This window comes from Rhinolophus sinicus, linkage group LG12, assembly GCF_036562045.2.
Source record: "Rhinolophus sinicus isolate RSC01 linkage group LG12, ASM3656204v1, whole genome shotgun sequence".
Lineage (NCBI taxonomy): Eukaryota > Metazoa > Chordata > Mammalia > Chiroptera > Rhinolophidae > Rhinolophus > Rhinolophus sinicus.
In genome coordinates, this window is record NC_133761.1 from 67095980 (window position 1) to 67123307 (window position 27328).

At 44.2% G+C, this 27328-nt stretch overlaps 2 long non-coding RNA genes across 5 annotated transcripts in view; one reads left to right on the top strand and one right to left on the bottom strand.

Annotated features, from left to right (window-relative positions):
* Nucleotides 1-5881, bottom strand: part of LOC109457771 (zinc finger protein 281) — a 58540-nt gene extending 52659 nt beyond the window's left edge. The window contains exons 1-2 of one of the 3 annotated variants that reach the window (XR_012490940.1): nt 5697-5823; nt 834-5501 (exon numbers count right to left, since the gene is read on the bottom strand). This is a non-coding gene — a long non-coding RNA (zinc finger protein 281). Of the gene's footprint in view, nt 1-833; nt 5502-5696 lie in introns of those variants that run through there. The other 2 variants (XR_012490941.1, XR_012490947.1) reach the window with 2 other exon arrangements.
* A 191-nt stretch (nt 5882-6072) lies between these two features.
* Nucleotides 6073-24831, top strand: LOC141567942 (uncharacterized). 2 transcript variants are annotated; one of them, XR_012490972.1, is made up of 3 exons: nt 6073-6500; nt 9562-9708; nt 24633-24831. It is a non-coding gene; the product is annotated as an uncharacterized LOC141567942 (long non-coding RNA). The 2 variants fall into 2 exon arrangements; XR_012490971.1 differs by lacking the exon at nt 24633-24831 and adding an exon at nt 12181-12317.
* Nucleotides 24832-27328: the final 2497 nt, after the last annotated feature.

Below are 27328 nucleotides of genomic sequence, written 5' to 3' on the forward strand. Positions count from 1 at the left end.
TGTCCAAGAAAATGAGCAAATCTAGTGAATGTCAACCTTGGCAAAGGTAAAACGAATTTTATTTTCCTAATCATATGGGCCCACAAGCAGATTATTCCTCTACTGAGAAATCTATTTTTATGCTTAATATAATTTATCATTTCCCCACCATAGTATCATATAAGGAAGACCTATTCTACTCTACCCTTTAATATTTTTACTAAGTCAACACCTGTAGCACTAAATTTCAAAGCCTAATTTCTCATTTTATGTTGCCATCTACAAATTTTTTCTCCTTCATGTTTAAGTGAACATATTTACTGACTTATAAATACCTATTCTGCATCTTCAATATTTACCTCTCAGCTCTTTCCTTCTAACAGCTATTCTTGCAACCTTTTAAAACATTGTTAGACTATGATTTAACAATACATTTTTCCTACTAAAAATGCTCAAGGCCATTTTTGTGTCATACGCTTATTTTATTACAACCTTTTAGAGGCAAAAAGGATGTACCTACACCCAAGTTACTGGAGTCTGATTTAAAATGAAGCCTCAATAAATAATCTCTCTGGAATCACGTTTGGCGTGGCTGACCCAATCTCAATAAAACACATTCTAATTTACATGTTAAATTTCTATCCTTCCATAGTGCGCCTCAGGCACAAGGAAAATATTCAACCAATTGTCAAATAAAGCAAGAAACATGCAATATAATTTAAAAGTTTTCTAAAAACACACAATAAAAATACCAGTCCCTAAACTGCACGTTATAGCATGAATATTTTATGAAATGTTAACAGAAAAATCTGAACGCTGTGACTGGAATATTAAGTGATAGCTCCTTTCTTCAATTTTGTGATTAACAGGTCTTTTATTGGTAGTAAACTAGAGCAAACAATCAGAATAATAATACATATGCAGTTTTCAGTACACACAATAAAAGTTAAAGAAATTCAAAACCTGTATAAAACAAAACACTGGAGAAAAATACAGCTTAAGAGATAACAGTGGTAAAGGTCCTCTCCATCCTCTGATTACAGCGTGTACTCTGTACTCAACAGAACTCAACTGCACTTTCCGAAATAAGAACTACAAACTTTTTAGAATTGAGCGCATTTAAGAGGATTAAACACATTTTCTAAGGATTTTGCAATAACAAATAGGTGACCCTTTAGCTGATAAACACTTAAGGGAGGAAGGTGGGGAGAGGAAATTAACTAGCATTTTGTAACCATTTTTAATAATTTCTTCTTTTCCAAACACTGCTTTCATAAGTGTTTTACACTTGCACAATATTAATTACTTTATTATACATGGAAGCCTGTGGTAGGCTGATTACACAATAAGACTGCAAACAACCAGTGGTACTTTTCTGACGTCAGAAGAGTACATAAGACTGAAACATCACCAAAAGTACATAAAAAAACTCATCAGCATAAACACCAAAGTACATTAAAAAATATAATCAGGAAAAAAATACAATTGCTAAGAAGTGGTTTAGAGCAGAGCCACTAGCAGCAGCTGCAAATGGCAATTAGCATTGATAGCAAGTTCTGATGACTTTACAAGACCCCTGTACAATACTGACTAACACACCCTTTCAATGGACCTCCAAGGCTGCGATTTCACAGAGGCTCTGATGTCATAACTAAACGAGACCCTCTTCTCCCTCACATTAGCTGTGTCACCAGTTGGAATTACACCCTTATTAGAGTCTGTAGGGCTTTATTATACATGAAAATCTGGGGGGCGGGGGGTGTTGACTTTATTGTTTAGTATCTGGATGCCATAGGCATATAAAATGCATAATGAAATTACCTATAGAATGTAAATCATTCTAAAATCGAAACTGCCAAGACAGAAAGAAGGAACAAGGAACTCTTAGAGAGATTAGTTAACAAAAGAGACCCCCAGAAGTGTGGGTGACATGTACGAATACAGACAAGAGGGCAATGTCTTTAGGCCATGTATAAAAACCAGACCCCAAATTTCAAAGAACGGTGTAATTCCAACTGGGGTTCTAATACTGGGACCAACCACTTGGGCTTCGACATTCTTCTAGATGTCAGCGGACTCCTAATGGAATTACAGCCTGTTACAGTGGGGATAAGGAAAGGGTGCTTTTCTTACTTCTTTCATTAAAGCTATCATTCCAGGCTTTGATCAAAGATCCAAGAATATTTGTTCTACCAGGCTGGAATGAATGTGGTTTGGAAGTTCAGAGTACATTTAAAAGCTGCAACAAAATACAGGTAGCCAACATCTCAGAATTTTGGATCAGCCCAGATGGAGACAGCTATTTGAAATGTTTTCAATCCCCCACTTAAATGATGAAATGTGTATCACATCAGCCCCGATAGAGCGTTTGAAATGTTCCCGATCCCTTACTTAAATGATGAAATGTGTATCATACTATCTGTAAATTGGATATTCCATTACAGTGAAACGTACAGAATTCCCATGCGTTATTACACTTTCCTGAGAGTGAAGCAATTAGAATAACCTTAATCCTAGCAACAAAGTTTTTTTGTGTTTTTTTTTTGTTTTGTTTTTTTGTAGGTTTTTTTTTGTGTTTTTTGTTTTTTGTGTTTTTTTTTGCAGTTAAAACTTTTGGGCTATTCCCTGACGATCTATACATGTAAATTTGATTGCTAAACATTGTCACTTTGAATGGCAAACTATTTTTAATCTATTGATTTTGATTAAAAATCATAATACAAACAGAGCTAAAATCACGCTAACAAAATAAACTAAATATGAAAAGTTGCATTGAAAGGGCATTACATTATTCTTAATAGGATCGTGTAGAAACATTCCAATGGCAGTGTTCTCAAAATAAAACAAAATTACATTAGAAGACCTCCAGCCCGGTCACTCTGGGGACCTTACCGGTAACTCTGGCTGGTGGGTGTCTTTCCTCTCGTACTACATGGCTCACTTACATCAGACATCATGTTTGTATACCCTGAGAAATCTGACACTGAAGTCCTTACTCTACTGTCCACTTCTCCGTTAGAGTTACTGATAAAGCTCATTGGCACCCTGCTGCCCGACTTGAACTGAGAACCGAATGCTTGTGCAAAGTTCTCAATCTGGTACGTCGTTCTAGGCTCTGGGTCTTTCTGAGGCTCTATCTGGCTAGCTAACTCCTGAGATGGAATCTGAAAGCTGGCTGAGGACTCTAAGTTTTTCTGTTGTTCCTTCTGGCTAGTCAGTTTCTGAGATGAGGACTGAAAGGCTGAAGAGGTCTCCAGATTCTTCTGAGAATCTATCAGATCATCCAGCTCCTGGGAAGGTGTCAACTGCTGATGGGTGGCATCCAAAGCAGACAGGTAAAGACCTGGTTGAGATCCAAACAACATCCCAAAAGGAGGCTTTGGCAATGAAGATGGCAACACTGAGGTAACAGACTGGCCGAAACCACACTCCAAAGGAGACGTAGTGTATATCTGTTTTTCTGGAAATAAAGTGTGGTTGTGGAGAGGCGAAGACAAGCTGACAAACTGGAAACCGTGTCCAAGCGTAAAACCCGCATTCGTGGATTTTTCAAAAGCCTGCTGGAGGTACTTGGAGTATTCTTGCAACATGCTTGCCTTCTCAGAGGAAGGGGTCTGGGTGCCTGGGCTCAAATTCTCTTCTTGAACCAACTCAGAGTGTTCTCCTGAGGTGTGTAAGTCCACTCGTGGTTCTGTTATGTTGAAAGGATCCTCCTTCTGGCTTTCTGACTTGTTGGAGTACTGATCCAAAATACTCTGCAAAACCTCATCCGGAATTCCAGACTTGTCATGACAAGACTTAATTTCAGTATTTAGAGCTGAGGAGTCGATAAGTGACAATGGGGCCTCACTGTCCAAAACACTGACCCCTGCAGACTGAATGACGGACTGCTGGGAGACCATGTGTCCCACGTTTATAGAGAAGGCACTGTTGCTGCTGGCAGTTGGTAAGTATCTTCTTTTCTTTGAAAACTGCATGGCATCGTCATAATTACTATTCATCTGGCCTTGCTTGCCACCTGCACCCTGGAGAAGACTAATGGTCTCCACACCAGTGCTCGATGCTATGCCAAGTGAGCCACCTGGTTTCCCAGACAAAGGCTTCTGACCAACTATGTCTGGTAATGGTGACACAAAGTTAAGGTAGTTTTTGTCTGTACTCTTTCTGCTTCCTTTCTTAAAGATCAATTTTGGCACCCTTTTCTGCAGTTCGTCCACACCAGGGCCAATTATGCCTCCACCGGAAGACATAGCAGGCATCTCGACGGAGTAACTCTGCACGCTCAGGCTGTTGGAAATTGGTGATTCGGTCGCTTTAGCAGTCTTGTGTTCCTTATTTTCGACAGCTATGCTTTTTGACTTGGTTTTTCTCCTTGAAGAACTGGTGTTTCCCTGAGACAACACAGCCAGGTGACCCATACTGTGAGGGTTTGACGACCCAGGTTCTGCGCTCACGGCTCCTTTCGCTATGGCTTCACCACACGTGCGTCTGTGCTTCAACAGTCTATCAGTCCTCGAAAAATACTGTTGGCAAGTGTCGCACTTATATGGCTTTTCTCCACTATGTGTCCTCTTGTGTCTCTCCATGTGGTACTTCTGGATGAACTTCATGCTACACTGGTCACAGCCAAACGGCTTCTCTCTGCTGTGGATCTTCTCATGCCGCTGCAGGAGGTATTTCTGAATGAAACCCATGCTGCACTGGCTGCACTGGAAAGGCCTCTCTCCCGTGTGGATGAGCACGTGTCTCCGCAGGTGATAGGAGCTTCTGAAAGCAGCGCTACAGTGATCGCAGATATGAGGTTTCTGACTTGGGGAGAGGATGGCGCCTTCTCCATCTCCAACCACAGGAGGTTTGGAAGAGGCGCTGGGCTTCCTCTTGGCTTTGATTCCCTGAGATTCTGGCTTTGGCCTCTTCGCCTTTTTGACTAAGTTAGTGTCCTGCTTTGGCTCCCCGTTGTCATGGCGCTCGTCGGTCCTGGCGCTGGCCAGGTGGTGCTGGGCGGGCTGCGGCTGGCCATGCTGGTGGAGGACGCTGAGGTCCTGGATGACGCCGTGGCTGCCCCCTTCCCCGCTGCCCCCCAGGCCCGGGCATCTGTCTTCGGCCCCCGCGAACAGCCCCCCGTAGTGGTGGTGGTGGTGGTGGTGGGCCGGCTGCTCGTCGGGGTCCGCCGGCTTCTCCTGCTTGATGCTGACCAGGGACTGCAGGAAGCCCCAGGAGGTCCGCTGCGCCGGGAAGGCCGCGCCGGAGGCCGCCGGCTCCTTCTTGAAAGTCATGTCCGGGGCCGGCGCAGGGGGGGGCTCGGCCGCCGGGGCCGCGGAGGTAGAGGCGGCGAGCACGCACTGCGGGGGAGGGGCGGCCGGGCCGGCCGGCCGGGTGAAGCTGGCGACCGGGGGCAGCCGGTGGTTGAACATGACCAGACCCTGCGGGAAGCTGGGCTCCATCTCCGCCCGCCGGCCGCCGGAGCCGCCGCTGCCGCTCAGGAACCCGCCGCCGACTTTCATGCCCCGGAGGAGGCCTGGCTGCGGGCGGGAGGGACAGGGAGAGGGGACAAGAGAGGCGGTGGGACCGGGCCCGCGGGACCCCGCGCCCGACCCGCCGCCGCCCAGCCCGCAGCGCCCGCACGGAGCGCAGCGCGGTCCCCTCGGCGCCGCGCGCACGGCCCCGCGCCCCCCCCGGCCTCGCCCGCCCCGCGCCCACCCCCCCGCAACACTTACGGTCCCGCCGCCGCCGCCGCCGCCGCCGCCGCCTCCAGTTAATAAAAATAACGCCGTCCTCTCCACAATGGAATTAAAAGCCTCCCCCGCACTGCGCAGGCGCGGCGCGGGGTCTGCTGGGAACTCCCCGGCCCGGCCCGAGGGGAGCGCTGCGCGGCCAGCGCGCAGGCGCCGCAGCTTCCGCCCGGCTCGCCTGTCAATCACCGGGACGGTTGGGCGGAGGGGCTGGAGGGGCGGGGCTTTGGGGACCCTCAAAAACCGGGCTTCCGCGGCGGCCAGGCGTGATTGGTGGGCCGCAGGGAAGGGACTGGACGTGGTGAGGGCCTCGGTGGCAAAGGCGCGCCGGAGGTGGACCCCGGGGGCGGGAAGTTCTGCGGGAGGGGGCTGCAGGAGGAGGCTGCAGGACTGGGGGAAACTGAGGCCTGCATGTCGCGGCTCCCTCCACTTGACAACTTGCTGTCCAGGTCGTGACTCAAAATCCAGACCCACAAAGTGCCTCCCTTGGGGCACTTTTGATTCCACCTAGACACATTCAACTTCAAAGGCTCAGCCTTTAGGAAAACACATTGTTTCTGTTGTCTCTCTTCGTGCGGGGACACTTCCATAATGGGCCCACATGCTTTGCTTTTGCAGGAGGAGCCTATTTGGAAACCGCAATAGAAGTACCGTTGCAAGGAATAAGAAAAAAGAAGCAGCAGCAGCAGCTGTGTTGCTGCCAACGTACCTGAAGGCTACTGGAAAAGGAAGGCTGTCATCCAGGTGTGGCAGGCAGCCTGTAAAACACGCCCACAAGCGCCTTCATCAGTAGGTGTTGTTTAAATGCCCACCACACCTTCCTAGGCTGGCTGATGAGTCTGTTGGCCACGTCACACTGCTACCTGGCACCTTATGTGACTCCCGAAAAATTGACTGCCTGTCCCTCCTAAGAGCTCCGCCAGGCTCCCCTCTGGCCTCCCCAGTACAGAATCCTGAGAATCACATGCAAAATTGGGAACGTGACCAGGTGACATCTCGAAATCAAAGTTAGATCAACAAAAATCAAGTATTTGGTCAGTGCGTAATGTACACAAGGCACTCATTTTCTTAGTAAGCATGTAAAAATCTAAACCAGCAACTTTTCCTAACAAACAGTATATATCACAGACGTTTTTTCATAAAAGAACTAGAACTATGACAATATTTTATTTACATAGCATGTTTTTTCTTATTGAAATTACAAGTCCATTTTCTCAACATTTCTAGCTAAATAACTTCTCATAATTCAACAATAAATGACTTCTCTGAGAAATTGCACCTTTGAAACCGTAAAGATTATTAACAAATCCTCATGGGCCTCCCTAAAGCCTGCTTGAAAACTTAGAAAGACAATATTTCATGAGCATTTTGAGATAAGAAACAGTAGCATTTTTAAATGCCATGCAGCTACATGCAAGTATTCTGCCCCTAAAACCGCAACTTTAATACTGTCAAGTACAGTTAAGTGTTAAAAGAAAGACTGAAAATTCATAAACTTAAGGCAGTAGTAAAATATTAGCCAATGCCTATGAGAAATGAGGCTGTCCGCTTACTCGGGTGTCAGCGTTGAATGGTAAGCTGGGATGCATATAAGCTTATCCAAGCATGAAGGGCAGTAGGACACTCATATGAAAAGCCAAGTTTGTTCCTCAGTTATCAAGATAAGAAACCTGTCATTTCTCTCATTCACTCTGTCAGCCTTGAGATACTCCAAGCGGACTTACCTCTGTGTTGTACACCCCATATATCAGGAAGATGAAGAGACCCTGTAAAATAAAACGGAGGGAAAAAGCTGTTAACGCTAATCATTTCAGCAGTAGAAATACCTGAAATAAACTTTCCTGGGAACAGACAAAAGAAGACACACTTCATCAAGGTCAATTTATTTTTCTATTTTTCAACATTAGAAGCGGCACCTTGAGCATTTATAAGATAACATACTCGCACATCACTTAGAGTGCCGGTGCTATTCAATTCTTTAGAAATAGAAAATAAAAGTACCATCCCAGGTACATAGAATGTTAATTAGAAAAACCAGCATGCTAGTCTCTGAAAGATAGCTGGGTCATAAAAAAAAACTCAGAAAAATGTCATCAAACTAATAGAAAGCACTAAGCATTGGAATTTCTAAGCACTGTTTTAGGCTGCAGCAAGTAGAATATGTTTGTTACAGTCTTCAAAGGGGTAAAATTCTTTAAAAACATTAAAGTACAAAACAGCTAAAAGGATAAACTTAGAGTAATAAGTATAAATAGTTCTAAAATAATACTTAAAATGCCAGTTCAAGTTAAGGTAAATTTTCACATTATCAGCTGTTGTAAAACTGCATCCATTTTTATTGTATCCTATATATAATAAAAGCTCCAAAAATCTGCTATGCATTAGTTCTTAGCTTTAGAAAGTAATTAATTGTAAAATATAAATTAAATCTCATTCTGAAATCTAAAGTCTTAACTTTTTAAAGTAGATAAAACTGGTATGGCTTAAACTTATTTGAGATAATTGGGAGCAAGAAATTTTCCATGTGTTTCTTCCTTACAGAGGAAAGAAAAATGTACATTATACTATCCTAATAAACCAGATATTAAATAGGGTCTGGACTAAAATCTGGAAATGGTTCAAATAGTGAATGTGACCCTTTCAAAAGGAACGTTATCACAGGAATATTTTTATATTTGTTTACCCCTGACTCCTTACATCTCACAGATAATGGAAACAATCCTGGAACAAGGAGATTGCATAAACAGAACCAAGATTTGTTCTTGTTAGTTTCTTTTTCAAAAGAGCTCTTTTTTTTTTTAAGAACAATTTTAGGTTGACAGAACACTTGCGAAGACAGTACTGAGCGTTCGCATGTATCCCGTATTGTCAACATTTTATATTAGTACGGTACATTTGCTCTAATTATTCTTATTAGTTTTCAATACTGCTGTCTACATAATTTCAGAAACTAAAACTATTGCACTACATGCATTGGATTAATAAGAAAGATTAACAGAGTTTTCAAACAATCGAATACTTCCATTTGGGTCATAACCTTTTGAAAATTCAAGTATAGTGACAGTTTTGTCACTGTATATATATGATGTCCCAGAGCTCAATAGCAACACTCCATTCCATCTTTCAAGTGGCCTTCGTCAAAATCTACAAAGTGTGCAGTGAATTCAAGGTGCTTCGATGGGTCTCATTTCATAGGTGACTTGTTTGCCCCTGTCCTAAATAACTCAGGAAAAAAATATTTCTTCTCTGACTTACGAAAAAAACTATACACTAATCAGCAGTCCTCCTTCCCATAGTAATTGCTAAGTCTATTTCATATTGTGGTACATCGGTGTAAAATTAAGAGGTCACTCAAATTTTAATTCTGTTTATGAGATAGGAGGATTTTATTTTGTGCACTAGATGAGTCCCTGATGAAATACACTTTCCTGTATATTGAACAATATGCACTGTGCTTTCTCGATGTTCAGAAACAACGGTTTGCATGGAACCTGTATGATGCTTTGTAAATCAAAGTGCCTTTCTGTGATGTGTGGAACCACTCCTGGAATTTATCTGCTTTGTACATTCGATTTTCTCTAAAAGAAATGAGAGTTCTTTAAAAGTCACACTTCCCCCCATGTCTTGGTAAAGTGAGAATATAGGGCATGTCTTAATATTTTTATTTCCTGCACTTCTGTTACTTGCTCTACGTTTTACATTTTAATACATTTAACCCTTTACACTAATGTAGAATGACCGACAACTAACATCTTCCTTTGGAAAAAAGGATTTAGACTGTTTGAAACATAGTTTTAAATAAAGCCAGCTCCAATCTCAACGGTTTGTTCTTGCTCCTTTTTCTTCACAGGTGCACAGTTGCAAGCACAAATGGCAAGCCCCAAAGTGATGCCATGTAAAGACCCTGAGAAAGTCTGCGACTGGAAACCACCCCCAGGAGTCTCTGCCCGCCTTTCTCTTGTGCTGTCCCCCTGATGCCACCACAACCAGCGGAAAGGTAAAACGTTCATAATAATTCACTGAATTGCATGCTTCACACATGACAACTCTTTTCCCCACTGGTTTTACCAGCTACTGACAGTGTGATGATTTGGACTGAACTGTACAGAACTTCGTAACCCCTCACTGCTGAGTAAACACCCCATTGTCTCCGTTCCCCAAAGGGAAGGACCAAAACAGAAACAGCAAAACCTAAAAATCGGAAGCCGCAACTAGGAGCCCCTTTTAAATTTCTGCCGAGAGAATACCTCAAAGAACAGCCAGAAGGAACCAACTGCCAAATTGCAACTGGCACTGAGATTTCTGGAACTTGTTTGCCCAACATTCTGTCCTACCCGAGAGTGAAAGCACGCCCCACTCGTGAAATGCACGGCCCCTCCTGTCTGCTGTCGTTTCTGCTGGGCCACCATAGACGTATTCATGCATCGTCCGTAGGGTGTATTCATTTATAGAGCTACCAATTCTGCAGGATTTAGTCACGGTCCAAATACCAGTCACGGTGGGCAGGAAGCATCCCAGTGTGGCTGGATTCCTGTCGCATGTGTGTACTTTATGAGCAGGAGTCAGGCCCAGCAAAGGATCACCAGGATATTACATCGGATACTGCGCAGGAGTTAAAAATAGAAACGTAAGGGGGAAAATCATGCTCTTTGCTTTCCTTCTCGTTTATCTATGAACCATTAAAAACCGAGGCAGCTTTGTCAATGTTTTCCCTGTTCCGGAAGTCCACTGAACACTCACTGCCAGCAGTTTCAACAGCTGACATCTAGTCTGTTACTTTTATATTGATCATTCTGTTCTTTCCTAGCACTGCGTGGCTGCTACAAAGTCAGTCTTTTCAGGGGTGGCATGTTCTTTCCTGGAGAGGCAGAGGACAGGGAAGGGCCACCGTACCCAGGACACTGTCTACTCGAGAGTCAGAATAATACCAACAGTGCTGGTACATGGCAGCTCTCTCAGAGCACTCTCATTTACCTTTGTTCCTCCCTGCAGTACTGCGGAGGGGGCAGCGTGCTTATTGGTGGCTTTACTTTATAAAGGGGGCTTTTGAGGCTTGCTCCAAGTGCTGTGAAGCTGACAGGTCAGCCAGCCAAGGCTCAGTAGTCCGACTCCTAATAGAATCTTCGATTCTATTAACACACTGCCTAAATAGACAGCTTCCTAACTCGTAAGTCATCGGCTGCGAGGTAACACACTTGGGGAGACAGACCTTGCCAAGCCGAGCTGGTTGGAAGCGTGTTGCAGCTCGACGAGCTCATTAGATCAGGACCTCAGCCCCCAGTAATCCTGGTCCTCTTGCCGTCTGGGGAGGCCTCGCAAGTACAGGAGGGAAAATGCTCTCAGCAGTGACGTGCCAGGTTCTGGCTTTTGTGCTTTTCCTTACAAATCCTCCTTCAATGGTGAACCCTTGCTAGTTGCTGGGAAACATACCTTTCCCACCACAGGCTGCTAGGTAACCGCATAGTCAAATACCCTTCTCATTATCATCATTTCCTGAACTTCTCAGAATGTATGGCACTCTGCTGTGTGCATATATTTATTTTTAAACCATGCTCCCACCGACCTGCTGTGCACAAGTCCCGTTTGGGGGCCTAAATCCCACCGAAACAGAAGTACTGTACTGCTGTGCCCGGGGGTGTGTATTTGAGGTGGCTGCTGCTGCCCACGTGTAGTGGCAAAGAACCTGAAGCCCCCCGAGTGCCCTCTGACAGGGACGGCGGGGTAAATTGTGGAGCTCCATCTCTTCGGGTCCTAGGCAGCTGGAAGAGGGAGTCAGAGCGGTTTGTTAGCCTGGAGAGATTTCCACGCGCTGTTAAATGAGAAAAGCAAGAGAAGAAGATGCGTGGGATGTATGTTCTCATTTTGTAAAACAAATAACGCAGCCCTTTCTTCCCACCCCCCTTCCCAAATATAACTGATCAGGCGGGAGAAAGCTGTGGAAACACGCACACCCAACTGTCGTCACTGGTTCCCGAGTGGGAAGGTGGAGAGGGAGAGGAGGGGAATCAGAAACAAGTGCGACAGAGGCAAACTAGCAAAACGTCAGGGCATTACCGACAGAGGCCGTGGGGTATGCAAGTCCATGGGGCATGTTACCATGGATACAGGAAACAGAACCCGCACACGGGTAGGATCTAAGTATCAGATGGACAGATGAAATATTCATTTGATTTGGGGATAAGATTCTAGGGGGGTTTTCTCCATTCCTATTACTTTAATGTAAAGACAACAATACATTCAAACAAAAAAGATGCAAATAGGTTTGTTCAAGGTGAAGTTACTGTTAAATGAGTTAATACTTTTTAAATAAATGTATATGAATTTTGATTAGTAGACCAAAAGAAACATCAGTTTACACAATAGAACAAATGATCAGTTTTGCCAGGGAAAGAGGGTGGATGGCGGAAGGGGAGCTAAAATGGATTATGAAGTGACTGCCTCTTTTGTGTTTCGCGTTCCTTTTCTGAAGATCTGACTCTTGAAAGGGGAGGAAGAGTGACCAGGAGACTCCTGGCATTTCAGAGACTCTGAAAAAGCACAGTGTTGTGAGACCGCACAGCTCTCCAGGGGACCTGCCAGGAGTTTGGAATTGCTCCAGCCGGTGGTTTCCAGGTGGGAGAAGGGAGGGAAGCTGATGAATGAAACCAGAGGGGCAATAGGGCCGGACCATGAAAGGCCTTGCGTGTCATGCCAAGGAGTTCCCCACGTCTTCTCTGGGAAAGGGGGACAGTTGAAGGATTTTAATCAGGAAAGTGATGTCATGAGATTTTTTGCAGTAACTCTAGTAGTGATGAGGGAGATGGATTGAAGCAACAGAGACTAGCAGCTGGGCAACCAGGTAGGAAGTTATTGTCAGGGTAAGAGACCGAACTAAGGGAGGCGGCCATGAGGACTCAGAGACGTGTAGGAGGTACAGGCACGTGGCCCGGGAGGCTAAGTGGACGTGGCGGGAAAGCGCGAGGGCCGAGTTACATGTGATTCTTAGATTCCTGGCTTCAGTGAGAGCTGCATGGCGGTACCCTTTTCTCAGATAGAGCATTAAGCGGAAAGAGGGCACGTGTGTTGGGAAAAGAATCCATTCAGAGTTGCATATGTGAGACGGGAGTGTGGCCCAGTGAGCAGTGGACTCAGGTGCCTGGGCCTTCGCGTGCTCTCTGGGACAGAGACCGGACGCAGGCATCGCCGGGGCGGGTGGAAGTCCACGCCGTGAACTAGGACGCGTGCAGAGTAAATAGAGGCAACGGCCTGGACAGCATTCTGGGAAATGTCAGCTCTGATTCAGAGATGAGCAGAAAGAAAAGCCCCGATGAAAGAGGAGTCAGAGAGGTTGAAAGAGGGAGTTTTCATGGATGCCAGCAGAAGAGGGTTTCAAGGAGAAAGGAATGACTCATGCCAAACGTCGACCCTGAAGGCGGACGGCCTGGCTCCCAGGCCTAGCTCTGCTGCTTACCAGCTGTGTGAGCTGGGGCGAATCCCCAGGTGTTTCTGCTCCTCATGTTCATCACATATAAAATGCACACAGGAATCGTGCCTGTGTCCGGGAGTCGTGGGAGTTAAATAAATTAGTGCGTAGAACGGCGCCTGGCATCACATAATTGCTGCATGAGTTCCATCGACTGTCAGTCAGGTCCGATAAGAAATGACCTGAACATGCCATTCATTCATTCCAGTCACCTCCGAGTACCTACGGCAGGCCCCGAGGACACCGCCATGAGCAAAACGCTGACCCTGCCCTCGATGGAGCTCGCATTCTGGTGAGGAGCGAGCGCTCTTGGATGCGTGCGCTGTGCGCTGTTCCAGTCAGCTGACCAGTGTCACCTTGTTCGTGCCTCACAATCACTACAGGAGGAAAGGTCCTGTCACTGTGCCATTGTCCAGACAGGAGCCATGACAAGCACAGACGGCTCAGCAAGGTCCCAGAGCCACGAGGAGGCAGAGGCAGGATCTGACCGGAGCTGGACTGGCTGTGGAGGACACCTCTAACTCGTATCATCTCCGGGGGCCCCTCACTGCAGTGCTGTAGCAGCGTGGTGGGGGCCACATCCAGACGGCAGTGAGCAGAGCCCCAATTGGGAGGCGGTGGAGAGAGTCTGAAAGCACTTCCACAGAGAACCACACTCCAAAGGCCGAGCAAGGGGTTTGTGGTGTGTTTCTCTTGTGTGAAGGGTGAGTAAGGAACACAGGAGGACTGAACAGCAAGCGTGCTTTGGTCAAGTGCTTCCCAAGTATGTTTCCAGGCTTCCTCTGCAATAAGCTGGGTGGGGAGACCCAGGTCTCTAGATAGTGCCTGGAGGGGGATGTATTTGGTAGTATTTATTGAAGCAAGGTCAGTGTCATTTAAATGTCAGCTCCACCTGTGGTAGCATCTCATTCTAGGACAAAAGTCAAGGTGAGAGAGAACGTGTCTTCTCGATGAATTTAAGATCAGTAAAGGCTGCCTGCCGATGGGAGGTCAGAATCTTCTGGTAAGTGTGAGACGTCTAAAGAGGCCTTACCTCCTCTAGGTCTGCTTCTGAGTCAGCAGGTCCCAGGGACCTGCCTTTTGACACGCCCTCCAGGGTCCGATGCATGACCACATTTAAGAATCAATTCCAGCTCCACCAGCGCTAGCCTGTGGCCTAGAGCAAATTAATCTATCTGTGCTTCCGTTTCCTCGTTGGAAACAGAGATAATAATAGTAGTTACCTCCGAGGTTTGTTGGGAGCAAAGGAGCTAAATTGTTAACCCAACACCTGGCTCAAAATAAGCATTCAGCAATACCTGTTATGGGAAATAAATCACTTTTTAAGGGATAGTCAGCAAATAAGTGCCTACAACTTTAGGGAGGTTCAAGTTAGCCTTATTTGAAGACGAAATAAATTCTATATTGCATTAACTTGGGGTTATAACCAAAAGGCTGTGGGAGGCCAATAAATAAGGAAGAATTTCAGGACAGAATGTAAAGAGTTCTGGCAACACAAATTTTCTTCTACAGCTTTTTTTAAGTTAAGACAATTGGCCCGATATGACAGCCGGCATACCATGTATTGGGGTTACCATTTTACAGATCTACGCGTATACTATAAGGATTTCAAATTTTAGTTTAAATAGTATATGAACCAGGCTCCTTTGGTTGCAAATGACAGAAACCCAGCTTAAACCAGATGAAATAAAAAAAGGGGAGATTTATTGAAAGGAGACTGGCATAGCTATCAGAATTGAATAAATAGTTGAATAATTAAATCTAGGAATGGCAAGAAGAGGAGTGAACAAAGAAGTCTCTGTCTGCTTCTCAACCATTCTCCCAGATCGTTTTTTTGTGGTGGGAGATGTAGCACCCAACAGGTCCAGGCTCCCATTGTTCCAGCTCCTATATCCAGGGGAAAACTGGCTTTACTCTCTCACCCCTTGAGATAGGATTCTGGCCCCATTTGGGTCACACTATCCCTCCGTGGACCAATCACTGCAGTCTAAGGAACGGACTGTTGTGATTGGCTCAGACTGGTTTCCAAGCCTGTCCCTTAACCAATCCTGTGATCAGAAAGGCCAGATCACAAAAGAAGAGGACCACTTCCATTCAGACCACTCAGCCAGAGCCAGAGGAGGGAGGAGGAACAGAAATCGTCACCTGAGGAATGTCAGCTCCCCAGTTCGTGTTTACTCCAGACATGGTCACTGGCCTCAGGACTCACAGCTTAGTGGGTGAGCAAAACAAATACGTGTGTACATAGGAAATGAAGAAAGGCTTATAAATGTGGGCTATGGTGTGAGGAAAATGCACAGTTAGATATTAAAGGAGCCCTGGGGAACTGGGATTCTGAGTCTTAAAAGAGGAGAGAAAATCATAGTGACCATTGAGACCAGGTCTTGCACCCAAGAGACTAAGAATTAAACTCATAGGAAAAGGACTGGTTACGCCGATCACGACAGACTGATGTGATGGAACATTATGCAGACATTAAAAATAGTTTTTACGGAAAGATTTTTCATCCTGTGGGAAACTGCTTAAGATACATGAGGAAGAACAACAGCCTACAAAAAGTATTATTTCAGTGACGTGAAAGAAAATGCATTTAAGAGAAAGAAAGGAAATATTCCCAAATATTCCTGATGAGTGCCCTGGACTTGTAGGATTATAGATAATCTTTATTTTTCTTATATTACTATATATTTTTCAAATTTTTGTTTTATTATCAGAAATATTTTCGAAAAAATAGATCTTAAAAGATTTTTCGTAGCATGGGGAAATAAGTCTCCTAAACTGTTAAATGACCAATGTATCGCAATATAATCACTATATAAAAATGCACTTAGATAAAATGGACAGTCACACACTAAAAAGTGTAAATGTGGTACCATGAGGTAAAATTTAAGGAAACATCTTTTTCCTGCATTTTCAGTCTTTCTCTCTTGTTTCTCCAATGGGTTTCTGCTTCTTTTATCATCAGAACTGCCCCCGCCCCCGATAATGTAAAAAGAGCTCCATAAATAAAAAAACCTAATAAATCTGAAATATCCAAAGTAGCTACTCTGTTAATTATTTATGAACTGTATCAGTATAAATCTATACCTCCACTTTGTTTTTCATTTAAAAACTCTATACATTTCTAGGAAAGCATTTTGAAAGAATATCTTAATATTTAGCAGAAATGAACAACCTGTTGAGTTTCCTAGAACTTTCCAGAAGATCAGAGCTAACAAGTTCTGCACTTCCTGTCGTGTCTAGAAGATAATTACATAGAGCAGACTGTCCAAGGGAAACAGGGATATTATGCTACTTTGCTGCCTGGTGACAGAACCCAGAGGAGACAAGTTGTCGTTATGAACCAAAGAGGCTGCCGTCGCCTCTTTTGTGGAATTTGGATAAATTGTTCTAGGCAAGCAAGTTCACTGAGTGATGTCTGTTGGAAAGTTTGAAGAAAAAAAAAAGAAAAAAAAGCCTAAGAATCTTGGCCTGTTGAGTTGTGTCTTTTGCCAAAGCCCACTATAGTTTTTGGAGCACATAGCATTTGGACTTGCGAGCTTAGTTCCCTGTAGCTCCCTTGTCAAGCTGGCCTGACGCACCTTCCGGGTTGAACTTCATCAAGGCCTGTGTGATTGGACACGTCCTGTTGAGAGCTTCCTGTGAGCAGCTATGGCTGCACGCTCATATTGCCTGGAGAGCCAACTTTCAGAACTCTAGTCTGTAGACTGCAACCTAGCAGCGCCTGTGATATATATATATACCAATTGGGGTAAAATTTGCTGAATTATATATATACCACCCCCCAAATCTTTTTGAAATAAACAATCAGTATAAAATTTTAAAAATCAACAATAAGATGGCACAAGGCCCAGATGTTTGGAAATCCCCCCAAAGCCTAACCCTCATCATAGTTTTTTGTAAGAGCCAGAACTCCTAGAGGGCAGACCCGGGCGAGTTCCCTTTTCCAGTTCCTGACGTTTAATTTGTTCATCCGTAAACACTTGTCTGGTACTTTATACTTTGTAAGTTACATTTATGGAGCATGATCTCATTTTGACTTCAGTACCATCCCATTTGAAAACCGAAGGAAATAAGTGACTTGTCCAATGTTAGAAAATAAAGTAGCAGAGCCTGGATTGTGTGGTTGCCAGTTGGGCATTTGTTCTGCCAGAGATGAATTGGCCCATTCATGTGCTTCTCTTTCTTTTATACTCACAGTTATCGTCTTTGTCCACTTCGTATGGGAGACCAAAAATTAATTGGTGAATTTCTTACAGAAGATAGTGTGTAAGTACAAATTCCTTAGATGGATTTAAAAATCTCATCTCACCCTTCTTTAAAAGGTGAAACTGAGTAACTCTGCTGTTTCTGCCAAATATCTTGAACATTTTTTTACTCAACACATTTTTGGATTCAACCTACAATCTTATGAGAAGCTTAAGCAGCTTTCGAGAGCCATGGGTCCACTTTAGCTTACGTCCTGTTTTATTTCACCACAAGAAGCTCAGAACAACATGGATCTTCGCAACACAACCAGACTTTCAGTTCTCGACTCCATAAACAGTAACTAAGTTGTCCCTAAATCTTGAACCATTAGCCATTCTTCTTCAAACCTGTCGTATAATATTACTGCTTAAAGCAGGGGACAGCACCTTCGCTCCTACCGAGTATAAAATCAGGCTTCGTTGTAGACTCCTCGTTATTTTAATTTATAGTTGAATGAAAGAACGGTTATTCTATGAACTGAATAAGCCTCAGCCTCTCTGCCGATGGCCTGGAGTGTTCTCTCCCTGGATGCTGACTTCAGAAGCAGCTAATCCCATTTCTTAGTAGAGTAGGACGCGGCAACTTAGCATCAAATGTATGGACATTAAGAGTGTCGCCGTCAGTAGAACGACTTGGACATTAGAAGAGCTGGAAAATGACTCTGGTCAGCAGGCGGGGACCCACACACTTGGGACTGTCTCTATGATTGACGTCCTGAGTGGTCCATGGCCGCAGTCTTCAGGTCAGAGTTCTTCAGGCCAAATCAACGTCTTCCGTGTTACTGCAGCAAGATTCCGGGCTTCTAGATAGCTCTAAAAATATTTGGAAGCATATGTGCATGGACAAGTGTGCAAGCGTGTACAGAGGTTGTTGGTGTGGCTGCTGTATCTGGCTTCTAAACTCATGGGAAGCCCTTCCATAAACAACACACAACACCGACACTTTGGGCACTTGACAGGGTTTCAAGCCCCCACTGACCCAATCCAGCACCACCACAGGCTCGCGAGACACCTGATACTGTGAGCTGGTATCTAGGGTGTATGGCAGCTACTCCTCGGTTCCCTGAGCACTACTCCTGTACAACGTTAGACCACCAGAGAGCAAGACGTTCGACTGCATCACACGGCTCCCTAGAGAAGTGCCTTCAATGAGGAATGACATCATCTACATTAATTTTTAAATGTAATTTGTGTGGCTATCAGAGTTACCCATGCACATGGTTCTCCAAGACCTGTAATAATAAACATTAACCTCCAATTTCCCATTCCCCAGAGGGAAATAATTGTTTTCGTACTTAACTCAATATGTCAAAATCATATGCTGATATTGCTACTTCCTGGCTTTCAGTGTTCATTCTATGGGCTTTCCCCATGGAAAGTGTGAACTTGGCTCTCTTCCACCCACTTTACCTCATGGACCCTTGGATTTCCTTCCCGGGGGTTTACTCCTTCTTTTTGGTGAGGTACACCCTTCAGTAGCTTCCCGAGAGAGGGTGAAGGGGCAGCAAAGGTTCGTCGTCACATAACTGAAAGCCCTCTCACTTTGCCTCACACACAATGTATCGCACTGAATTTTAGTTTGGAAATGATTTTCCCTCAGAATTTGGAAGGCATTCCTCAGGTTTCTTCTAGCTCCTGGGCTGCTGCTGAGTTATTTGCCACTCTCATACGTGGTCCTTCCATGAGACCTTCTTGTCTCTCTGGATGCGGACTTCTCTCATCATTCCTGGCGTTTGATGTTGTTGGTGTGGGTGAAGGTTCATTCATTGAGCTGGGAGTCTGGGGTCCTTTCAGTCTGAACATTCTTAACTTTCATGTCTGGGAAATTTTCTTAATTTGTTTCTTTGATGATTTCCTCCCCTTCCCCTAATTTCTCTGCCCCAGACCCCTTTGGAACACGCTACTATTTGAATGTTGGCTGTCCTGGATAGAATATCTGATTTACTTCTTTTTCTTACATTTCATCTCTTTTTATTCTGCTTTCCGGGGCATTTCCTCAATTTTATCTTCTTCCCTTTTATTGAGTTTTTATTTGTCATGCGATAGTGTTTTAATTTTCAAAAACTCCGTTTTGTTCTCTGAATTGTTTTTTCTTTTAACAGTATTACTCTCACCTCATGGATGCTAATGATATTAATTAATAATTTGGGGGCATCTTTTTAAAAAGTTGTTTCTTATGTATATTCATGAGTGGGCCACAAAAATAGTTACCTGACAGCTCTGTGCCTCGGATCGGGGGCGTCACCAAATGGCTGTTTTACTGGCTTAAAATACCACGTCATGAGCAGTTTGCTAAGTCATTATAAACCCCTCAAAAGAGCAATTTTTACAAACAGCAAGTTAGGATTAACAACATTTATTTCACTATTTCTCTAATTTCCACTTTTCACTTTTGTATTTATCCTTGTTCACATTCTGGTTATTTCCTTGGATGAGAGGTTAACTCCTAGAAGAGAAGCTCCAACCAGCTGGTGAGAGGGTTTGTTTTGATGTAAATTCCTGGGAAGCAATTTGACAGTATTTTTCAGACTTAATGTTCATATTCTTCGACCAACTAGTAGGTAGTTAAGAGTCTGGGATTTCGAGTCAAACGGGCAGGAATGGCTCCATATCCACCACCCACACGTCACTTAGGCTTCAAGGCTTCATGCAGTGCCTGAATCTAAGTAAATAATACATGGTAGCCCCTCTGAGTACCTTACTCCTCTGCACCCGCATGGAACAATTGATGGAAATCTGATATGTTGTTTTCCTTCATTTGAATTTCTTTTTAAGAATGAGCTCTGTCTTTTTACCCCTCCTTGTGTTGGCATTGAAATTTCTTCTTTTGTGAACTGTTTGTTCAGGTCCTCATAAATATTTCCACAAAGGCACTTGAGATCTTATTGATTTGTAAGCACTCTTTATATATTAAAAAAACCCACAATACAATTCTCCATCCCAGCTTATCATTTTAAAAGTCAGATTTTAAAAGTTAAAATAGCTTTTGGAGCTTTTTTATCATCTGTTAAAGTGACATATACTTATTTTAGACTACTTTCCTACTGAAACCTGAATGACAAGTGAGAAAATTACTTTCAAAAGTCATTTGTAATTTTACAACGTGAGGTGACCACTGGTATCAGCTTGGCACATCCCTTTCTCATCTTTTTTTCATACCTAAATATATACGTACATTCTTTTGAAGAGAGAGGGGGAGCCCATTCTTTATTTTCTGTTCCACAACCTGCTGTTTCCGCATAAGACACATTAGAAAGGCATTTGCATTATCATTAAATTTAAGTTGTTTTCTTTTCAGAGTTCTGTCTACCTTGTACATAATGTCAGCCTCACTTTAACAGCTTTGCAAATTTTAGAGAAAAATCCACCAATAATGAACTTGAATGTATTTCCAAGGAAACAAACTGATTTTGAAACAAAAAACCTGATCTTTTACAACTTTTCTTGCTGAGAAATGCAACATGAGCAAATCTACAGAGAACTTGAGTTTCTACCAAAAATGATAATCCAGAAAGTTCTCTATTTGAGTTTGAAGGAATGCAGAATGTGATTTTGACAAGAATTTGAATTGGGTTCTGAACGGCATTCACATATATATGACAAAAATGGAATCAACATTGCAAAGTCAGATGAGTGGCAAACTTGATTCTAGGGAACGTGGCCACGGTCACCCCAAAGAAACAGAGTGTCCAGTCCGGGAGCTCCCAGTGGAACACTGGAACCCCAATCCCCATGTGACCAGGTCATTCTGTAAGTGACCACAGTCCCTGGAGTGAAGCATTCAGGAATTGGGAAGCCAGAATTTTAAATCCTTTTTTAGATTTCTTTTTATCTTGTGTGGGTTTAGTTTGTCTGGTTTTATGAAGTGATCCTCTCGGTATCTCACAAGACCTGAGGCAGACAGACGAGGGTCCAGACAATTTGGTGGTGTCTGCTGGACACTTTATATATTTCATCAACTTATTCCCCAGATAACCCTTTTGCAGATAAGAAAAAGGTCTCAGAGAAGCCCACAAACTTGCCCAAGGTCACAGGTTAATAGGTAACAGGGATCCGAGCCCAGGTCCAAGCTCATTTTCTTTCTCTGAGACCACACTGCCTTCTCGTGGAATCCCATGGAAGAGTGATGGATCCTGTGCCCCAATGACAGTGCTCGTGATGTTGTAAAGAGTAGAGCACGTGCTTGGCACTCGTGAGGCGTGTACTCGGGGAGGTGACAGGGAGGCCCAGTGACTACGTCCCAGTTATTTGCGACAGTCCCAATTTCTGCCTCGCCTCGCGAGTACTCCCCGACGTGACTGACCGTGAGCTCTGATTCTGAGTTTATCAAATCTTGTCCGCAGCGGTTCAGGTAATCCTGAAAACAGACTTAATGCTAATGACTCCTTTTTATAGCTCAGGACATTAAACCAGGTTCAGAGGAGAGGGTCCCTGCGTGAAAACACAAGAGTTCCATTTGCCGGTGTCCAGAAGGAAGGACAAACATGTCCGCAAGTGACTGAGCTGTGATCACTCATCCCCACAAAGAGCTTGTGTCTGGGAGCATAAGTGGAAGCAGAGACAAAGCTGAGATTTAAGAGGATGACAATCACTGTTCCTTAAAGTGGAAGGTTTCCTCCAAGACTCTCAACGAGCACGTGCCTGAAATTAGTAAAACCCCAGGTCTTGTTCACAGAAGCGGCGTGCTTTTTACTTTCTTCTTTGTACTTTGACCACCCAGCGCCGAAGGGGCTCTCGCTGAAAACCGATTCTCTCCCTCATCCGTCTTTCCTAAGACTGTTCGCCTTGACCAACCCTGTGTGACCCTCCTGTGTGACACCGTTCCGCCTCAACTACTGGCGGTGATCCTCTGGCTGAAGCCTCGCTTAACGCCACCGGGAAACTGAGTCAGTAGGACTAGATCCAATTTTTTACAGAGAATAAATACTTTTTAAAAGCAGTGAACTTCTCTTTTACTCATAAAAAGCTAGTCTACAGACCAAAATGAAGCAGATGAAACAAAAGAGAGACAAGCTCTGATTTCATATCTTCCAACTAAAACCCAAGAGAGGGACGGACAACTTGACCAGTTCTGTGAAATACAAAAAAGACCCTACCCTCAATAAGCACACTGTTTATAGGGAAACTCAGCTCTAGCTCTGCCATATTGGATAAGAACCACCAGAGAAGTCCAGGGAAAGTACTAGTAGGATTCACGGAAGCCAGAGGTAGTCCCCTGGTGGAGGTGGGGGGACTGGGGGGAGGGGTTAACAAGGATGAAGGGGGGCGGGGGAGCAAAAGTTCTCCTTTTGTAATCTTATTTTAGAAATTACCCTTTTCTAATTTTAATTAGATTCACTAAATTAATCAACGTGGGCTTTGAGGCAGAAGTGGATGGATATGCAAAGATGGGAAAAGTGTCATTTACATGTGTAAACATGATGGAAGCAAGAGAAAGTGCAGAGCAGGTTAAAAACAGGTCAAAAAAATAAGACCAGTAGCATTCCAACACATATTCAACCACAAGTTACTCAACACAGTAGAAGAAAAGCCTCCATAGGCATCAGTGACAAGTCAGGCGAAGTCCTGAGTAATTCGTCACCAAGATTCAAGTTCACGTAAAACTCCGTCCTGTAAAGATGTGTGTCTTGTACTCTGGCAGCAGGAACAAGCATGGTAAAAATGTCGATTCTCCCTAAAATAAATGCTAAATTTCAAAATGCAATGCAATCCTAATCAGAATAACAAAAGGAGTTTGGAGCAGGGTGAGACTTGACTAAATTGTATTAAAATTTATCTGGGAAAATAGGCACATGGGACAGCAGTTCCCAAACTTTGCTGCACATTGTAGTCACCTGGGGAGTTTTCAAAATGCCAACTCCCTGGTCACATTCTAAAGCACCCCGGTGACTCTAATGTCCCCCGAAGTTTGAAAACCACGGATATGACAGTACTTGAGACTTTTCTTAAAGAGGTCGGGGGGCAGGGGTGTGCGTTACTTCTGTCCTGCACCAAAGTGTAATATAAAGTTAGAGCAACTGAACAGTTGGTACTGGCACAGAGAGGTATGCGACAGGTGGGTGACACAGAGCCCAGAAGACGCTCCCTGTCCCAGGGGATGTGGAGTGTAAATGAGGAAGGTTCAAGGAAAGGTTAGTTAGTTAACAATATGGTGCCGCTGGCTACACGGCCTCACTCCTTATGATCAACCTGAAGGACTGTCCCCAACCGGATCCGTTCACACAGCAGCCCAAGTAACCGCACACCCATGGCCAGTCCCCCTCTGTCCTCCCAGAACCGTCCATGGCTTCCGATCGCTTTAGAGTGAAATCCAGACCCTGAGCTGCCTGCCTTCAAGGCCCTGACAAGCTGCTCCAGGCTGTCTCCTCAGCCTCCTGTCTGCCCCGCTCCCCGACCCTCTGCACCGTCACCCAACTGTCTCCATGTCAGGGACTTCCTGTTGGCTTGGCCTCCGCCTGGTCCTGGCAAAGCCAGCTTCCTCTTGCCTTCAGGTCTCTGCTTCAATGTCACCTCCACCAAGGGGCCTTTTCCTGACCTCTCGAGGCCATGATTCTGCATCCCGTGGCCATGATCCTCCATCACTGCGTTCAGCTACACAGCCTCCTTACCTCCTTATTAGCTGTGACCAGGGTGATAATGGTTATAACTGCCTATTTGTCTGTTACACTTGCCCATCTGCTCTCAACTCTGTGAGGGAAGCCCTTGGCAGTCTGGTCACTGCGAGTGTCAGGACCCAGTACCCAGCAGGTGCTCAGTGAAATCTTGGTGTGTGAGCAGCAGCCTCGTAGGAGGTGGAAGCTGGGCCTGAGCGCTAAGAGGATGGCGAGCTGTTTGTTCCGTCAGCAAAACCCTGCAGCGACTCGGGACGACTGGTGTTACTCTGGAGGGAACTCGCGTAAATCTTAAGGGTCCCAGCGGCCAGGGGGATCCCTTCCCTTGTTAGGAGCAGTAACCCAAGGCCTAGAGTCAGGGTCCTCAGCTGAACGTTTGGCTGGAGATCTGGCATCCAAGCTGGGCATCAAATCCTTCTCGGCCACTCTTTCCAGTATCAAGGCCATTCTTCTTGATGGAAGCAAAACAACAGTTAGCATCACAATTCCGATTTCTCTCTACATCTGATGACTAGGACCGGTTAATTATACATGTTACAGCTAGAAAGTGCCTTAAATGCCATCTCCTAATGACTATAAAACAGTCCTTTTTATTTCACAGATGAGGAAATTCACTCCTGGTCAGCGTGAGGTGGTACCTCCGGCATCTGATTTGCGTTTCCCTGAGGACTGGTGATGGTGAGCGTCTTTTCGTGAGCTTATGGGCCATTCGTCTGTCTTCTTTGGAGAAAGGTCTGTTCAGATCCTTTGCCCATTATTTAAACTGGGTTATTTGTCTGTTTATTATTCAGCTGTAAAAGTTCTTTATAGAGTCTAGAAAGAAGTTCTTTATGTTTTCAAATATTTCCTTCCATCCTGTGGGTGCTTTTCGTTCTTTGTGGTGTCCTTTGAAGCACCAAAAATTTCAACGTTGATGACATCCCGTTTATTTGTTGTTGTTGTTTGTGCTTTTGGTGTCATAGTGAAAAGCCTGTTGTCAAATCCAAGGTCACGAAGATGTATTCTTACATCTAAGAGTTTTCCGACGTTAGGTGTTCGCTTCATTTTGAGTTCACTTTTGTCTACGCTACGAGCTTAGGGTCCAATGTCACTCTTCTGCATACAGCTATCCCAGGACTGTTTTCACCAGGGAGCATTTTAGCTTTATAATGATAAACAGCTCTGTGAAACACAGCTTGGCGCGCTCTGAAAGGATGTGGTTGGTAACAGCGTCCACTACATCACAAAGCATCCTTTACGAAGACCCTCAGAAGGACTGTTCTCAGGCCTTGGTTCCAGGAAACTCCCTGTCTTATGGATCCAGTGAACTTGCCACAGAGCAGGACACTTGCTTTGGCAGCTGACAAGGCTCGGACTCACACACGCTGCCCACATCTAGTACCACTGCTGCTCAAGGCGGCATCTGTGGACGGCACTGACTGACGTCGTCTCCTTTCCCTGCCTGTCTAGTCCCGATTTCCTTGTGTGTTTTCATTCTGTGGCATGACGTGTGTCCTTGGAGCCACCCCAAATCATTTTCTGAAACCTAATGAGGTAGAAATAAGTAAACAAAGACTTTATAAAAAACCCTTTGGTGTCCTCCTTTGCACCCTAAAGTTGGAGAAATAGTGCCTTGAGGTGATAACATCTGGGAGGGGTAACATTTTAACTCATTGGCGTAGGTATGAATGCTTTCCATGTTAAAAGAAAAAAAAAAAAAGAGGAAGGACATGTGAGGACCCCAAAAACATCAATGCAAGAAATCCAAAGACACATGTCTTTTTCAAAAATTTGCCTAGGTTTAGTTTTGTGGGGAAGTGAACACAATCTAGTCAAAATTCTATAAGCTTAAAGATTCAGGTGATATAGCTTATATTTATTATAAATTCCATGAATTTTGTTGGCCTATAATCAGGGATAGTTATACTGTAAGAAATATGACACAAAAACAATAATTTTTAGAAGCAAAGGTTAATTTTCGTGGACCTTCTATATATAGGCCGAAGATGGCTAGTTTGCTTTGAAAAGGAGGTGGCAACATTAATTTGGCAGCTTGCACTTTGGAAAAGACCCTGAGTGGGGTCTGCCTGCAGACCCTTCCCAAGTGTGAGATAGAAGAGAAATACCAGGCAGGTGGCCAGAGTTTTAAAGATTGGACAGAAAGTAACTCTTTTTCTTTTGACTTGGGACAGTGAAACCTAACCATCTCTTCTGCATTTGAAGACATATTTTTGGCATACTTTTACAGTACTAGTAAATAACACTTTTTAACTGAAAAATCCCCAAAACAATCATATAGAAACCATGCCTCATAATCTTTATTCTTTCCTCATGTAAGCATGGGTCATTCATGTTTTAAAAGCAGCGTCAGCAAAATCCCCTGGTTTCAATTTCATTAAGATAACTCTTTCATTCATTCTTTCTGATAATATACTTCTAAGCCAAACTCCTTACCCAATCCCTGTTGTATCCAGAGAAATCCATTCCCTGCCCCAGCCCCAGCCCCCATACACATGCATCTCAGAATGCAAAATACTCTAAGACACCTGAAACACCAATCTTTCACAACCTCCGATAGTGCAACTTGCTTGAAATTTCTAAGAGACATAAGAAAAAGATTAGGTAACTTAAGAAAGTGGAACTTTAAATAATAAAAGCTGTATTTGATATGCTAAATTTACTAGGGAAAATGGGAGCAACTTAAATGTCTAATGACAAAAACATTGTTAAATGGATTGTTTTCATCCAAATGATAAAATACTATGCAGTCATTCATTTTTTCAGAGAATTTTCAGCACCTTAAAACTTTGCTTACGATAGATGCAGGGTTTGCAGAATAAGGGGATAGATCCTAAATTACAAAATACATTGGGATCTGAAAACTGAAAAGACGGGGGATCGTCTTCAGTTGTAGAATTTTCTGTTATTTTCATTATCTTGTTTATCTTTTCCTAAATTTCCTAGTTTTTCCCCAAAAATAACTCCCCTACACTATAAGTAATTTTATTTCTTCGGTTTTTTTGTCTGTTATTTTTAGTGCATGTGCTAACAAAGCAAGCACTGTCAGCAAATGTTGAAGAGCTGGAATCATGAAACTGCACTATCTTTCCTCCATGACTTGTGTCAGGGCCCGTCTCTCGGCTCTTACCCTAAATTAGACTGTGCACAGTGTCAGCTGGCACATTCCCCCCCCCTCATGATTCCCCAAGTAGCTCCAGGACCCTGAACTTTTAACAGGAGTGGGTGGCGGGTGATCTGACCCAGGTGGGAAACGGCCGCCTAACATACGGCCTCCAATGCCCTAACCCGCCCCCCGTT